Raw genomic sequence first — 17,345 nt, forward strand, 5'->3', positions numbered from 1 at the left:
ATATTTACTGCAATAAATAAATTGCAATATTTACTATTGGCATATTTGCCAACATATTGGCAAAATTTATTTACTGCAATAAATAAATTACAATATTTACTGCAATAAATAAAATGCAATATTTACTATTGGCAGTTTCTTTGATTTTAAGGATTCTAATAGTTGGGTGGTGATTTCTGACTATAGTTTACATTTCATTGCTCTAATGATATAACTATATTGAACACTTTACATGTACATATTTGCCATTTCATGTAACTGTCTTTATCAATGAAATGCCTATTGAAACTTTTGCCCATTTTTTAAAATTGGGTCCTATGTGTTTTATTATTGAGTTTTTAGAATGTTCTTATATTTTTATACATATTCTGGATATGGGATCTTTACCAGTCTTATTGCAAATCACTTCCCACTCTGTAGCTTGCCTATTAATTTTCTTATTTGCCAATGTCTTTCAAAAAACAGCTCTTAATTTTTACAAAGATCAACTAATCTATTTGTTCTTTTATAGACCATACATTTGAGATTGATTGCCTAAACCACAGTCACAAAGGTTTTCTCCTTTGTTTTCTTCTATACATCTTATGGTTTGATTTTACATTTAAGTAAGGTCAGTTTTGAGTTAATTTTGTATGCACTAGAGAAGTGGAGATGATCCACTTACTTGCATATGAGTTTTCAAATGTTCCATCATCATTTGATGAAAACTCTACATTTTCTCCATTGAATTATCTTTGTGATTTTGTCAAAGTTCAATTGGCTATATATGCATATGTCCATTTCTAGAATCAATGTTCTGTTCTACTGTCTATCTCTTTGCTGATACCAGATTGTTTCATTACTATAATTTAGAGCAACTTTTGGAATCAAGTTGCATGTCCTAAAACCCTCTCATATCCATTTTGGTTATGCTATCTTCTTGCCTTTCATCATAAATTTAAGCAAGACCTTATTAATTTCTATAGATAATTGCTAGAATTATTTTGGAATTGTAGCGACTATGACATATGTCAGAATAAAATATATCTTTTTTTTTTTTTTTTAGAATTGACATCTTCAAATATTGAGAGTTACAATTCACAATTATTGTGTGTCTGGATATAGTTTTATTCGTATTTCTTTTGCTTGGATACAAGAAATATATATGGAGATACAGCCTTGTATCCCTACGGATCTTACATTCTAATGGACTTTAGAAAGTCTTTCCCCAATTCATATGCATTACCTCTACCTCTGGAAGTCTTTTGAATCACTAGGAGAAAAATCTGAACTCTTTCATTGTGCTCCTTTGAGTACGGCCTGAAAAATGCCTCCTTAGCACTTAAAAAGCAATTCTTCATTTATTATTTGGTATCTTCCCCTACAATTACTCCTTCCAATGCGACTGAAATATATCTCTATAAAATCAGCCCTACCTCACCACAATTTCACAATTTAGTTGTTTAAACAAGTAAAGAGTGATAACTGAGGAAATACTAATATAGTTAAATTGAAGTCCCCCTTCTAGAACAATCATTCCTTAGAAATGTAGTCCCTGTGTATGTATTGCACCTATTTGAACACTGACTGGTATAACTGCAATTCAGTTCAGGCACTAACCACCTGCAGTTAGTGCAGACACCACAAGTTAAAAGGCACGGTACTTAACATTGTTCTCACTTTAGATGCCAGACATAAGTAAGGTCCCCATCCACACTTCTGAGTAACTGGCTACAAACACTAGAGGTTCCCAAGATGCCCTTCAGGTTTGATAATTTGCTAGGGTGGTTCATAGAATTCCATAAGGCACTATATCCGCAATTACATTTCTTGTATAAGGGATTTAAATCAGGAACAGCCCAATGAAGAGATACATAGAGCAAACTTTGGGAGGGTCCTGAATCAGGGCATGGCACCCTCCTGGACGTTACTGTGTTCACCAGCTGGGAGTTCCTCTAAGCTTCAATGGCTGCAGTTGTAATTGGGATTTCATTACCTAGGCATGACTGATTAAATCATCAACTACATGAATGGATTAAATCTCCAGCCCCTCTCCTCTCCTTGGAGGTTGAGCTGGCTCAAAATCTCAACCTGCTGATCACATGGCTAGTTTTCCTGGTGACCAGCCCCATTCTGAAGCTATCTAGAGGTCCACTTGCTAGTTAAGTCATTAGCATAAACTCAGGTGTGATCCAAGAGGCTCATGAGTAACAAAAACACTCCCATCATTCTGAAAATGCCAAGAGTTTTAAAACTTCCTCCTGAGAACCAAAGACAAAGACCAGTCAAATTCTTTATTATGAAATAATAACATCCTACTACAAACATTTATAAAGAGCTTGCTGTGTTTAAGTATATAAACTATGACAAAGTTTACAAAATCAGTTTCTAAAAGTTTTTCAGTGAGATTTATAAGGAGAAGTATATAAAGCAATAAAACATGTGTTGTCTCCCTCAAACTTCAAAAATAACAACAATCTCAACAGGAGAAAGTTGCGGTACTCCCAAACAAGTAGGGACTGAATTTTGTAGTTTTATTTATTCCAGCAATGTAGGGTCTAAGCTTACTAGGACGAATGTTGCAAAAAGAATAAATCAAAGTACCTAAAGTACACTTAGCTTAATATTAATTTCATAGAGGTATTAGAGAATAACATGTGGAGGCTCTGAATGCCTTAACTAGTTTCTGATGCTTAAACACAAAAACGAACAAACAAAATCTTTACTTCCTAAGATGTTACTTTTTATGTGGAGAAGCTACCTATGGTTTTTCAGAACTTTGTACAATTTTCTAGAGCAACACTCCTATAAATGACTCTCTTTGGAAGAACCATGCATTACAGTCAAGAAGAGTGACAATTGAGGAGATAGTTTCTTTTTTTATTGTTAAAATATTTTCTTAAATGTTTGTTTATTTTTGAGACAGAGCGAGACTGGGGGGGGGGGAGGAAGGGACACAGAAAGAGGGAACAGAGGTTCTGAAGTGGGCTCTGCGCTGACAGCAGTGAGCCCGATGCGGGGCTCAAACTCACACGACCTGAGTTCAGATCAGGATCTGAGCCAAAGCCTGATGCTTAACCGACTGAGACACCCAGGCGCCCTTGAGGAGATATTTTCTAATATAGTTAGACCGAAATCCATTCTTTCAGAACTATCATTTTTCATGTAGAAATTCAGTTTGCAAATTCTATTTTAGGGGTTTTACAAATAAATTATGTTAGCTTTTTATGTTCCTTTGCTGATAAATGTTGATGAGAATGTTGAAAATAAATACAGTTCGACAATGACAGACTCTAAGAATCATCTCAGAGAGAATCTCTGAGGTAGGTTTTTATTGTACCTGATATGCAAGCGCTTGTTAAGCATATGTTTTGTTTTCAAAATGCTATATTAATGGTTTTGCCGTGAGCCGTGAACATGTTTTGATTTTCCTCCAACTTTACAGTAAAAGTTACAGTATTCTTAACATTCTGTTCTTTCCAGAAAACAAAATCTTCCCAAGACTTTCCTTCCTAAATGGTGTTTGATATAGTTACAGTGATGTTATTTCGCAAGACTTACACTGTCAGAGATAAAAATGCATGAAGTCCCCACAAGTCACATTGAACGTGCGCTTGAGTGAATCAAATTAATTATGAAAATAAGCACACATGGGAAGCTAAACAGTGAAAATGGTTAACTGAGTTTTTCAATTTAATGGATTTGTCTGTGAATTATGTAATATCTCCTACCATTATTCAGAAGAATCTTCTTTCCTGTTTTTAATGGACATATAATATCTAATGATCAAAAATCCTATCTGGATTATATTTCATTACTTTGAAAATGAATTAACCTCATTCTGTTTCTACCCATAAAATGGGAATCCATCAACATATCTGAAAATAAGGTCATGCTAACTTGCCTAATAGTTAATGTACTGCAATACTACAAATGTTGCAGTAAAATACCATGTTCAAAAATAGGAATACTTCCAGATGTTTCATCATAAGACCCATGGATATTTCAGTCATTTGCAGACGGTTCCACTGCAATCAACAGGATAAAAAAGATAGCCATTGCTCTTTAAGGTAATTTTGTGGCTCTCTGAAAAGAAAATATCTCTGCTACATTTATCAGTAACTGTTCTTCTCTGACCTGTGTGAACTGAAGTAAAACCTACAAGATTGCAACACACACACACACACACACACACACACTTGGATGCATGCATGTGTGCACATATACTCAAAACAAAACTTTTATTGAGAGTACATAGATTTCCCCTCTTTGGCACTAAAGCCCTAAGCTCATAAACAAATTCTCTGGGAATAGTTTGTCTCTCTTGAACCAACTTTCTATTTTTAAAACCTTCCTTCACATAGATCATATGATGCTCATGAACTCTAGGAATGTTCTGACTTATTGCCTCACTGATAATTTAATTAGAACCACTTCTGTTTTTAGGAAATAGCTTAGTCACATATTTGGGATTCTACTATGCTTCAGGAAAGTGTTTTGCTTTACGGTAACTTGATCTGACCTAAGCAAACCATTTTGATCTTATGTGGGTGGATTTTTCTTTCATACATTGTGAAAACATGGGATTTTTCTAAAACTCTTCTTTGATGTTGTTTAAAAGTATTTCTATATTATTATAATAATTCCTTGTTATCTTAAGTATATTGCAATAAGCCTAGGAATAAGCTAAATATAAGTTTTGGGAATTTGTTTTATTTTTAAAAGACATGATAGCAAACGAATCAGATTTTTCATTTGTGATGACCACGGATTTTGAGAAAGACCGGAAGATGATGACATTGATGTCATGCGTTTCCCCTGAAAGATTGGTTGTTCCGTAAGGGGAGCCGAAACTCTTTCTAACAAGTCCTGTTTGGAGTATTCAGTTGTATTCATCTGATATGACCTTTAACACCTCTGAAAATCAAGAATTTTTGTTTGTCATGGGTACGAAGCTGACGAGTTCCTGGGGACCGGTGTGTGGCAAAGACAGAGTAAGTGATGGCACTGAGAAAGAAGATGACGTCATTCAGGTACACCATAGTTACTGCTCATTCCGAGTTTTTAGTCCGTGACACAGGCGTGCACCCCCCGATGTGAGTGATAACAATCACCTGACACTTTGTGATAAAGTTTCTATTTACCATCTATGTCCACTGCTCCAATCAGCGCACCAGGAAGCAGTTGGATGTCAAAATTACCATGCGTCCCCATCCGTCCCCTTAGATGCGCACCTGTTATATTAATATTTTATAAGACAATCACTTGGTAGGTTTTCTGACCAGATATTTTAAGATTCACGGATTTGTAAAAATTGTTTTGAATTTATTTTGAGAAAGGGAAAGAGAGCGAGCACGAGCAGGGGAGGGGCGAAGAGAGGAAGAGAGAGAGAATCCCAAGAAGGCTCTGCACTGTCGGCACTGAGCCCAAAGTGGGGCTTGAACTCACCAACTGCAAGATCCTGACCTGAGCTGGACATGTGATCAATGGAGTCACCCAGGCGCCCCCACGATTGGTGGGCCTTAAATGTCCATTAGAAATCACTATTCTAGAGGAATTAAGGGGATAGTTTTTTTCTATTCTGACATGGTTTCTTAGACTCACTATATAGTGTGAAAGAAAACTGATTAGATTTGCATATTTTGTAAAGAGGAGGAATAAATATGGAAAGCAATTAATATCATATCAATTATCCTTTTCTTTCTAAACATTGATCATTGACTTGAAAAGTGTAATGGAACTGTTGTTCACTTTTGTTTTCCTATGTTAAGATTTGTGCAAACATTTTAGTGTAGTGAACAAATTAACTGAGTGCTACTCAATTTCACTGTATAGAGATTTCAAATTTCTTTTCCCTGGGGACCTCTACTAATTTATTTTATGACTAGAAGTTCTTCAGTGTAGGGACTTTATTCCTTTTAATCAAAATAATATTTTTTTTCTTCTAATTAATGACTGCAGTGTAACCAATATGTTTGAGAGACAGTGGGATACATTTTTTGGAGTTTGAGAATCTCAGGAAGACAATCTTATTTCCATTGCTAGACCGTTTGGCTCCTTCTAATATAGCCACATTCTTCAGGTCAAAATCTTTTTCTACCTTGTATAAGTATAGCAGTAAAGTCCTCAGCATACATTCTGGGGGCCTTTGCAGATTTCACTTGTAAGGAGTCTGCTTTTATAACTGAATTGTGTGGAATAAATACATAAATATGCAGACTGAAAGCATGGCCTGATTCAACATAGCATTGCTTTTGAGTTCCAGGAAGTAAGAAGAGTGGTGTCTTCGTCAGTTTGGGGGACTACCAAAAATTACCATAGACTGGGTAGCTTATGAACAGCAGAAATGTATTTCTTATGGTTTTGTAGGCTGAGAAATATAAGGTCAAGATGCTGGCAGATTCGGTGTCTGGTGAGAGCTTGCTTCCTGGCTCATCAACAGCTGTCTTCTCTCTGTGTCCACACAGGGCAGCAGAAGTAAAAGGGGTCGCTTTGGTAAGGCACGGATCCTTTCCTGAGGTCCCTGCTTTCCTGATCCAATCCTGCCCTTAAAGACCCCTCCTCCAAACACCATCACATTGGAGATTAGGTTTCAAATACAAATCTGAGGGGATACCCTTACCATTTTCTTTTTTAATTTACTTATTATCTATAGGAGCCATTCTATAAAATGAAAGTAAGAACAAAATTAAAACATAACATTTTAAGCCCTGATAATCAGGGCACCTGGGTGGCTCAGTTGGTTAAGTGTCCAACTTCGGCTCAGGTCATGATCTCATGGCCCATGAGTCCGAGCCCCGCGTCGGGCTCTGTGCTGACAGCTCAGAGCCTGGAGCCTGTTTCAGATTCTGTGTCTCCCTCTCTTCTCTGACCCTCCCCCATTCGTGCCCTCTCTCTCTCTGTCTCAAAAATAAATAAACGTTAAAAAAAAAATTTAAGCCCTGATAATCTGAGTTTCTAATACAACAGACTGTGGCATGGATGAAGTTTCTGTTGTTATAATTCGATCCCAGTTGTCTTTTCTTAGGTAAACATAAAATGTGGATCAGAGTGGTACTATTTGTTATTTGGGAGATAAGTTCTAATCATTTTAATTTATATATTTTGAAAGACACATTGTTATTCTTAGTCATGACCCATTTCTTCAGTAAGGGCTTTTTAAATTTACCCTTTCCAAATTTTTATGGAACACTTTTATCATTTCACTAAAGTTTGAAGGCATAAAAGTAATACTCATGTATCCTTTTAAGGCATGATATATGTCTCAAAGCCTACCAAAACTCCCCCCATCAAAAATGAAAACAAGCCAAATGTTTTCACCCCCAAATTCTTAAAGTCCCTTGAGGAAACACATCAGACTCTATAACAAACAAACAAACAAACAAACAAAAACCAAAACCAAAACACTGACTAAATCAGATAAAATACCTGAAATGTGTATTGCAAATAGGAAAACTTTATTGAAGATCAAAGGTGAAAGACATCTTTAGGAAATATATCTGTGAGCCAGGAGGGAAAGGGATGAAAATTTGCAGTACGGATGAAAAAATATTTTTAAAACCTAAGAATCTGCCCCAAATGGCCCTGCCATAAAGAAGTATAAAGACAAGACTAAAGCATATGCTAAAGGCTTAGAGAAGTGTTCCCTATTTCTAAGAGGTGACATGATCCAGTTGACTAGAGAGAACCGTAAACAGAGTTAAATCTTAACTTGTGATACAAATGGAAACTAGGACATCTTATTAAAACAAATGGAAAGCGAGCAAAATTGCATAAGAACAAGGTAAAAAATATTACGAAGTGATTGGTAGAACATATATAATGGGTGTATGGGAAGTAGCATTAATTTTGTGATAACTCAAATTATATAATGCCCTAATCTTTGATTAAAATAATACACTTGACAAAATTGATGTCACATGACAGAAGTATCATAAAACTTTAAAAATTATAGTTTCACTTCTGTTTCATATTTTTCTACTGCCCCTATTATGAAGTCCAAGCAAATATTTGATATTAAAATTTCATTTCTGAGCAAAATCAGATTTGTTCATTATGTTATACACTCAATATTAGATGGTAAATTATTTAAATGTTGCCACTTTAATGGTATAATGTTCACGTTAAACTTTCAGATTTCTACTTATATTAGAGACATTAATCCTTAATCTGTAAAGCATATTATGAATCTGCTTTTTGAATTCAAATTTTATCTATTGCCGTTAGTTAAGTAACTTTTGGTATAAAATCTTAAAAATTGGTTTCCCATGCATAATCTGCTGGGTTTCCAAGGTTAGTTGGAAACACGTAAACTTTATCTACATTGTACATTCTGCTCATAAAATGTCTGACATTTTTTTAATTAAAAAATAAGATTTGATTTTTCACTTATGCTAACATATAAATCTGAGGAAATCATCTCAGGTTTCATCTCAGTTTCCTCATTTGCAAAATAGAAATAATGATAATATCTCAGTTCTATTGTAAAAATCAGTTTTATTATAAAGGTCACATCTTACAACATATGTAAACAAATCCCGTGGTAGAGTATAAACACTGCTGCAAAATGCCAGTTATTTTAATAAAGTAATAGGAAGATAATCAGGAATCGTAAATAAACTTTCAAAGATGTTTTTCCAATCTTTATGGAAAAGCTATTAAATTATAGTATAATTTCAGGAGGCAATTGAGTGCCTGATATATTTGTTAATCAATTTGGATATTGCTGCCTAAGGATTTATGTTTTGTTTGAGTTGTTATAAAGTTATAACTTTAAAATCTAGTTTACTTTATATGAATTTATGACCTCATTTAAAAATATTCTAAGCCACTTCAATGTTCTCAGGCAGTGGTGAATTTCATGAGTTAATGATACATTGGCTTAAGAAGAATTTCCTGTTTTCTGTTTTGGGTGCTTCGCTGTTTTTGCAGTATGCCTCTAATTTTATGAGAAAGTTACATGGAAAAAAAATGTGACACTGTGAGACTGTGCACCAAAATACCTTTGGGATAAACTATCTAGCTTGTAAATAATTAAAACATTTTTTTTTTTCAGGAAGCACATATTGAAGAGGAGAAGCAAGCATAGGCTTGTTTGAATGAATAAATAAAGATCAATGCTTTTAGTCATAAAGGCAGAGCTTCTGAACTGTGACACCTTCAAGACTTTCCTATTTGTAATCAAGACTCTTTCCTCTCTTTTCCATGCTTCTTTGCCTTTTATATTTAGTGAAGTTATAGTGTTTAGCTATTTTGGTGAATTATGTGTGTGTGTGTGTGTGTGTGTGTGTGTGTGTGTATTAGTTTTAGAAATAAAACTTGTGCAGGCTATTTTTCTTCTCAGTGAGTGAACTTTATACAGAAGGTGAGACACACAGAAAACAAAGTAAAAACAGATAAATCTTAAGACCCTTTCATTTTCTCCTGCAAATCAGTGGAATGAAAATGGGAATTGCAATTCCTGACCACCCTATGCACGGTAGGGTAAGAATGCCTGAGAAGGGGCAGGATGTGTTATCCTGACAGTGATTGTTCTGGAAAAAGATGGACTCTTTTCATGAAGCAAAAGAAGCACAGGAATTTCTCTCTGTGCGACTCAGAATGCACGATACCAGCAACGTGGCTAAGGATGAGACTTGTTTTTTACTCAGGCTGCCTTTTGGAAAGAGGCCTTAGCTAACCTTGTTTCCCTTCATAGAGTCTGACTTATTGAAAGCGATCACACTGGCAGAGGCCAGGCTGCCCGCTTGCTTCAAGGGTGGCCAGAAGGTGCCCAGAAATTTACATGTTTAGACTCTCCAAGTAAAAATACTAATTCTTCTAAAAGTCAAAATTAAAGCCAAAACATATTTACATTTTAAACCATCAGCGAAGAAATCTACTTTCAAACTATAGTATTACAAGTGAGTTTCATGAGCGACTCAGACTTCATCTACTTTAGAAGATATCGTACCGATTAAAGACAAGTATTTTTTTAAGTGATACTTCTTGGATTAGAATTATAGATTATAGAGTCTTAGAGAAAGATGATATTTTCAGGGACTTTACAGCAAAACACCTTCTTGTGTTGTATTTTAAATTATTTGGTTGTACATTTCCTCCACTAAACCGGGAGCTCCTTGAGGTCAGTAGAATGGAATGAAAAACACATGGACTTTGGTATAACTTGACCATGTGTTTAACTACTGGCTATGTGACCTTGGGCGAGTTATTTAACTTTTTGAGCTTTGTTTTTGTTTAACCTGTAAAACCTCCTGGAAATTATTTTGCACAAGCCTGTCACATATAAGACATATGGTACATATCTGTGGAGTGAATTAATGGAATGATTAATTCATTAACGTTTTTACATATGAAACGGTTTTCAATGCTATTTATTAGTATTGGTGTGACGGCGAGCAAAAGCGTTTTAAATTCAAATGTAAAATGTGTTTTATAAAATCATATGATGATAGAGGTGAAGTTTGTTCAGAAAAATTTCCAGACCAGTTAAACTCGATAGTGAAGCAGAGACAGCATTTCAGAAACATCTTGTTCCTATGCATACAAGGTTGTCTCCAGAAAGGCTCCTGTTAGGTTGGAAATTTCTTTACAACAAGCCTTTTTTAAAGTTTCTTAATGTTTTTATTTATTTTTGAGACAGAGAGAGATAGAGCATGAGCAGGGGAAGGGCAGAGAGGGAGGGAGACACAGCATCCAAAGCAGGCTCCAGGCTCTGAGCTGTCAGCACAGAGCCCCACGCTGGGCTCAAACTCAGACTGTGAGATCATGACCTAAGCCGAAGTCGAACACCCAATCGACTGAGCCACCCAGGCGCCCTACAACAAGCCTTTAAGTACCATAAGTAAAGGTACTTATTTCTCTGTTATTATACTGTATTGAAATATTGTTAACGATTTCTCTTATAGTCTCTGTGTCCAAGGTAAGTCGCAATTTTTCAGCCAAATAGCTCCATCTATTAAGGATAGAACTCTAACATGAGGTTTCATGACTTTTCAGGGTCTCCAGGGTCTAAAACCAGCCCTGGAGTACACTGTGATTTACCCCTACAATTTATGCTTGGGAAAAGCCAGCATTAGAAAGATGGAACATGGTCACAGAAGGAATTAAAGTGGAACTGAGAAACAAAACGAAGTGAATTCATTATCTTCAGAAGTAAATTTTGTCTCATTTGAAATTAATGTCTGTAATTATTCAATGTTTAGTGAGTTAAGAAGTCACAAGATAGAGGATTCAAGATACACAGAGTAACTTCAGACCTTGTGTGTTTTATAGTCAGCTGGTGTCTGTATGGTGGTTAATTAAAAAAAAGAAAAATGAAAAAAAAGTAAGACTAACTTCAAGCTGGGAAGATATGTTTGCTGACAGAAGCTTGTGGAAAGAGACTGACTTAAAAGGAGCTACTTGTTTGGAGCAAGGAAAAGTAGCTATAAAGACAAATATTGTCAGACTGCAAGGTTTGTGGTTAAGTTCAGATGAATGAACACATCACTTTTGCAATCATAGGAAGAGTAAGCATAGGAAGACTAAGCAGTTTTGTCTGAGAAGTAGAAAAAGGAATTATTTGTGGAAGGTTTATTAAATAGTGTGAGCATCTTTAATGAAAATTTTTTTTTACAAAGACGGGTTTAATTTTTAAATCTAAAAATATAGAAAATGTCCCCTTCTACCAATTCCATTCTGTTCCATGGGCAGAACTGGTGACGCATCTTAATAGTTAAGAACTTGGTGCTTACCCCTGAACTCCATCAAGTGTGATAGCTACAGAGAGTAATCAAGCCTTTGCATGATTTTGATACATAACGTCAAGCTTTGTTACTGGTTCCAATACATCAGTGGCATACATAAATTTTCTTGTTAGTTTTGTGGTCCGTAAAATTCTCTTGGAAACAGAAAAAGCACACACACACACACACACACACACACTCAAATCTCTCTGGATAGTCTCCAAAATTCCTACCCTGAACCACTCTTCCTCTTTTAAAATTTGACCCATACTCATTTTGATATATGCAAAGTTACCAAGGCAATTAACTGAAACCAATTTGATTTTTAAATTTTCTTATCTGACATTACACAAGGAGAACTGCCTTATTATTAAACATAAAATTTCACTATTTCTTTACATCTGATGATAAATGATATATCACTGGGAGAAAGTGTCATGATTTTTTTTTTACATTGCAAAATTGGATGAAATTTGAACTTCTATTCCTAAAAATAAAATGATTAGATTATAATAATTGTCTCATAAATTTTAGATAACATCCTCAAATGGCAAATCTGTCATTGTCTGATACATGGCCCCCAAATCCTTTTATGGAACAATTAGGAAGCCAGAACTCCATCTATTATTTTTTCCATTATGTCATCTTGCCTGGCATGAAAATTGAAAGAACAGTGAATATCTGAATATAGCATTCTATGTTGGAAAGAGCACTGAATTGGAAATTAGGGAAGTCATGTTCTAGTCCTTCCAGGACGAGACAAACAGCCCCAAGAACTTGGGTCAATCACTTAACATCTATGTCTTTTTATCACTTACAAAATAAAGAAGCAGGACGGAATGATCCATTCTAGATTTAAAATCAAGTAATCTTTTATCACCTAGCCCAGATTCCTAGGCATCATACTCAGGGACCTAAGAGTCATTCCAGATGCCAAATCCAGTATGATCCACTCGACTTCAAGTAATTTCCAGCGAACTGATATAGACCTTCATCTCTTGTCTGCACTACTGACACAATCCTTCACGTGTTTTCCCTGTTTCCTTAGTGCTGCTGACCTCCCCTATATCCTTCGCCATGCAGCCTGGGGGCATCTTTCTAAAAGAGAAAATTGCAGGTAACTACCTCATCTAAAAGAGTTTAGCAGCCCCACCTTAGAATGCTCTTCAAGGCCTTTAGAATTAGTCTTCCCTCTGCCTCTCTTTCTAGTGTCAGTTTTTATCAGAATTTTAGCCCCTGCCTTGATCACCTTGCCTTCCTTTCCCCCTGAATACACTACACTTTACACTTTTCTTGAAGGCTCCAGGGAAGGTACATCTTGACATCTTTGTTCAGGAAGCTCTCACTCTCTGGGCTACTTTCTGCTTTCTGTGATTAACAGAAGTCCTAATGAACTATTTCCCTTTAGATTTATCTTTAAAAAAAAATATTTGTGGGGCGCCTGGGTGGCGCAGTGGGTTAAGCGTCCGACTTCAGCCAGGTCACGATCTCACAGTCTGTGAGTTCGAGCCCCTCGTCAGGCTCTGGCTGATGGCTCAGAGCCTGGAGCCTGTTTCCGATTCTGTGTCTCCCTCTCTCTCTGCCCCTCCCCATTCATGCTCTGTCTCTCTCTGTCCCAAAAATAAATAAACGTTGAAAAAAAAATTTTTTTTTAAATTTGTTTATTTTGAGAGAGAGAGAGAGAGAGAGAGAGAGAGCGCATGTGAGCAGGGGAGGGGAAGACATATAGGGAGAGAGAGAATCCCAAGCAGGCCCTGTAGTGTCAGCATGGAGGCTGATGTGGGGCTTGAACCCATGAACCATGAGATCATGACCTGAGCCAAAACCAAGAGTCCAACACTTAACCAAGTGAGCCAAGCATGCCCTTCTTCAGAGGTATCTTTTTTTTAATGTTTTTTGATGTTTTAATTTTATTTTTGAGACAGAGACAGACAGAGCATGAACAGGGGAGGGTCAGAGAAAGGGAGACACAGAATCTGAAGCAGGCTCCAGGCTCTGAGCTGTCAGCACAGAGCCCGACACGGGGCTCGAACCCATGGACTGTGAGCTCATTACCTGAGCCGAAGTCGGATGCCTAACTCACTGAGCCACCCAGGCACCCCTTTCTTTAGAGTTATCTTAAGCATCATTCTACTCAAAGAGAATTCTTTCTCCTTTCCTCACTCCCCATTACCTCTTTAAAGGAGAATTGATTCTTCTGTTGTGCCCCCTGCCTTGTACTCATATCACAGCGTCTATTTCATTTTATTGCTGTATGTAGTTATGCATGCCTAAATGCATTTATCTCACTTTCGTTTTTATTTTCAACTCTTTGAGAATTAGAGATGATGTGTTTGACATCTATGTTAAAATTCATGAGAATTGCCATTGTAAGGGTAAAACACTCTTGAATTCTTAGACAGCCTTTGACAGAACTATGAATTTATCGATATCTTATTGACTGCATTTTTTGTATATGTGGAGAAAAATGGAGAATTTTAATATCAGATTTTGCAAAACTGGTTAAAAGGTACATGGAGATATGTATCCAAGGATTTGAGGAATTTGTATTTTTACTTTGTTTATCTCAGTGATCTGGTGGTGTAACTTGTGGGATTAATTCAGGGCTGTCTTAGCACAGGTTAAGCAAGGGTTGTTTGTGTGTGTGTGTGTGTGTGTGTGTGTGTGTGTGAAACACTTTCTTTTAATGTTTACTTACTTATTTTGGGGGTTGGCAATCAGTGCTCTGTCAGTGCAGAGCTGATGTGGGGCTGGATTTCAAGAACCCCATTAGATCATGACCTGAATCGATATCAACAGTTGGCTGCTCCACTCACTTAACTGTCCAGGTGCCGCAAATATGTAAAATCACTTGAAATTTCATTGTTAGATGCTAATATAATAAGAGATCTAATGTCCCCTTGGCTACAATAATGTACTTACAAGAATCAATTGTATATGCCTTCCTTCTTTCTTTTTTCCTTTAAGTTTTTTTTTAATGTTTATTTACTTTTGAAAGGGAGAGACACAGAGTGCAAGCAAGACAGGAGAAGAGAGAAAGGGAGACAAAGAATCTGAAGCAGACTTCAGGCTCTGAGTTGTTAGCACACAGTCCGATGTGAGGCTCAAACTAACAAACCATGAGATTATGACCTGAGCCAAAGTCGGACACTTCACAGACTGAGCCACCCGACACTCCTCTTTTTTCCTTTTAAATATTCATTAAGCAACACCTCATCCAGTCACTTTATTAGGAACCTGACAATGAAGCATAAACATGCACACAGGGACAGGGGTTTATATTCTAAGAAAGGGGAAGGAATAGAGAAACATTTATTATAATATGGTAACTATAAAAATCAGAAGCAGATACAAATGTCTCTTTGTGGTTATATATTTGCAGGAATACATATATATATATATATATATATATATATGTATATATATATATATATTTTTTTTTTTTTGAGAGAGAGAATACATGTGAGTAGGGGAGGGCCAGGGAAAGAGGGAAACAGAGAATCTCAGGCAGGTTCCATGAAGCCTGAGGCAAGGCTTGATCTCATGACCTCATGACCATGAGATCATGACCTAAGCCAAGATCAAGAGTCGGTCACTTAACCAACTGAGCCACCCAGGCACCCCTATTTGCCGGAATTTTATGACTGATGTAATTCACCATGCAGACAAAAGGAAGAAGGCATTTCTGAGAGAAGGAGTAGATACAAAGACTCAAATGTAAGAGAATACTACCTTCAGCCTATCCAAAGGGCAGAATTTTTTTGGAGAGTGGTAGAATGTGAGGCAGAGAGCTCCTCATAGGTGACTTTATAAATTCACCTTGCAACTATGCTAAGAAGGATTACGGCTCCTGATAGAGTTTACAGAAAAAGGGAGTCATTGAAAACATATTAGTAGGAAAGGGATATGTCAAATGTGCCTTTTAAAATGGTTACTTTGTCTGTGGCATGGTCTGGAAACTGAAGAAATGGACAGTTGAGGGACTCCTACAGTAATTCAAGTGAAATTTGATGAAGGTTTCATATCAGCTGTGTCTGGACAGATAAGAGAACCTAAGGAATTTTATTAAGAGGTAAAAATAAGAATTAGTGACTCATTAGATGTAGGAGATGGGGGAATATAAGACAATATACTCATTTTGGGTTAGGGAAACTCTGTGGATGTTGATGCTTATAAGGAAGCCATAGTAAAAAGGAAAAAAAAAAAGAAATGAAGAGAAAAGAGTCTGGCTTTATTTATTTTTACTTTGGAATGCCTTTAAGAAATATAAGTTACAATATGAAGAAAATAAGCAATACAGATCTGTATAAGTTAATATTCTATTTGCCTTAGTTTAACAGAAAACTCACAATGTGATTTAACCACACAGTGGTTGATTTTCCTTATCAAACAGTAAATCCAATGAGAAGCAGCTGGTATCACTCTGTTGTCTGATTATTTTAGGACCCTAGGACCCATATTTCTTTCATTACTTGTTTTTGTTTGTTTATTTGTTTGTTTGGTTTTTCTCATTCTGGTCATCCAGTGGTTAAAAGATGGCTGCTCCACTTCTGTTCCACACTCCCCTCATAAACAAGACAGAGAAGGATGGGGGAACACTTTTAAAATCAGAAACAAAGTATTTTCAAAAGCTCCCCAGAAGGAAGATGATTTCTTAAATAGTGTGAGGAGTTCTGCAGATGCACTCTCCCGTAAACAACCAAAACTGATAATTATTTCTTTAAAAAAATAAATCTCCAGAAATTGTCTCAGGGGAATGCTGCAAATGAATTTTCTTGAATTACTTATTCAAGAAAAGCAAATAAAGAGTAAGAGTCTGTGGCACTTAAGCCACAAACTGCTCCCTCTCTTTCTAAGCACTCAGCACATCATGATGGAAGCTCTACACGGCATGCCTATGACCAAGAAGATGAGTCTCCCTTTCTCCCTGCTCTAGTCAAGGGCTATGGTATCCCCCCGTGTACATGCCAGAAGCAAGTACATGAGGTCCCCGCCTCCAATTCAATTCTCAGACCCTACCTCAGTATAGACTAACAGTGGGGTTCCAATTACCTTTGCCCATTTAAATTTAGAGTTTAGGTTCTGTGCTGGGGAAGGGTTCAGAATAGCAGAGACAATGCCCCGGCCCAGAATGCTTCTCTTCAAGCAGGGTATCACACAACAGAAGTGGACCACGATCACCACTCCCAGTTCTAACTCACTAGCTCAGAGGTTTGGCATAAAGAGAGAGGCAAGCTGTACACACAGAGACCTATAAAGTCCTTCCCCAAGTCCTTGGACAGAGTGCGGCATAGTCCAAGGCTAAATTTGCTCTCCTACATAAGGAAGACTTTGGTTGTAAAACAATTAAGAAGAGGCCAATACTTGTTTAAGAAATAGGCTAAACTTCAAGTAGCTGGTAACAGAGAGAACAAGGGAAAAGACAGCTAAGAAGGGTCTTCCTGGAGTCATTACAAACTCCAAAGACTGGCAGCAAAATTTATCCCCCGCTTCCAAAAACAATAGAAAATAACTGGCAGTTAGGAGAGGTTAATAGCTGGGTATGGCACCAAAAGAGTCAGACGGATGACCATAGAGATAAGGGAACATCAAAGAGAGCACTGCTAAAAACACTGCCATTCCAGGGTGGCTATGTGCATG

Source organism: Felis catus, chromosome B2, assembly GCF_018350175.1.
Source record: "Felis catus isolate Fca126 chromosome B2, F.catus_Fca126_mat1.0, whole genome shotgun sequence".
Taxonomy (NCBI): Eukaryota; Metazoa; Chordata; class Mammalia; order Carnivora; family Felidae; genus Felis; species Felis catus.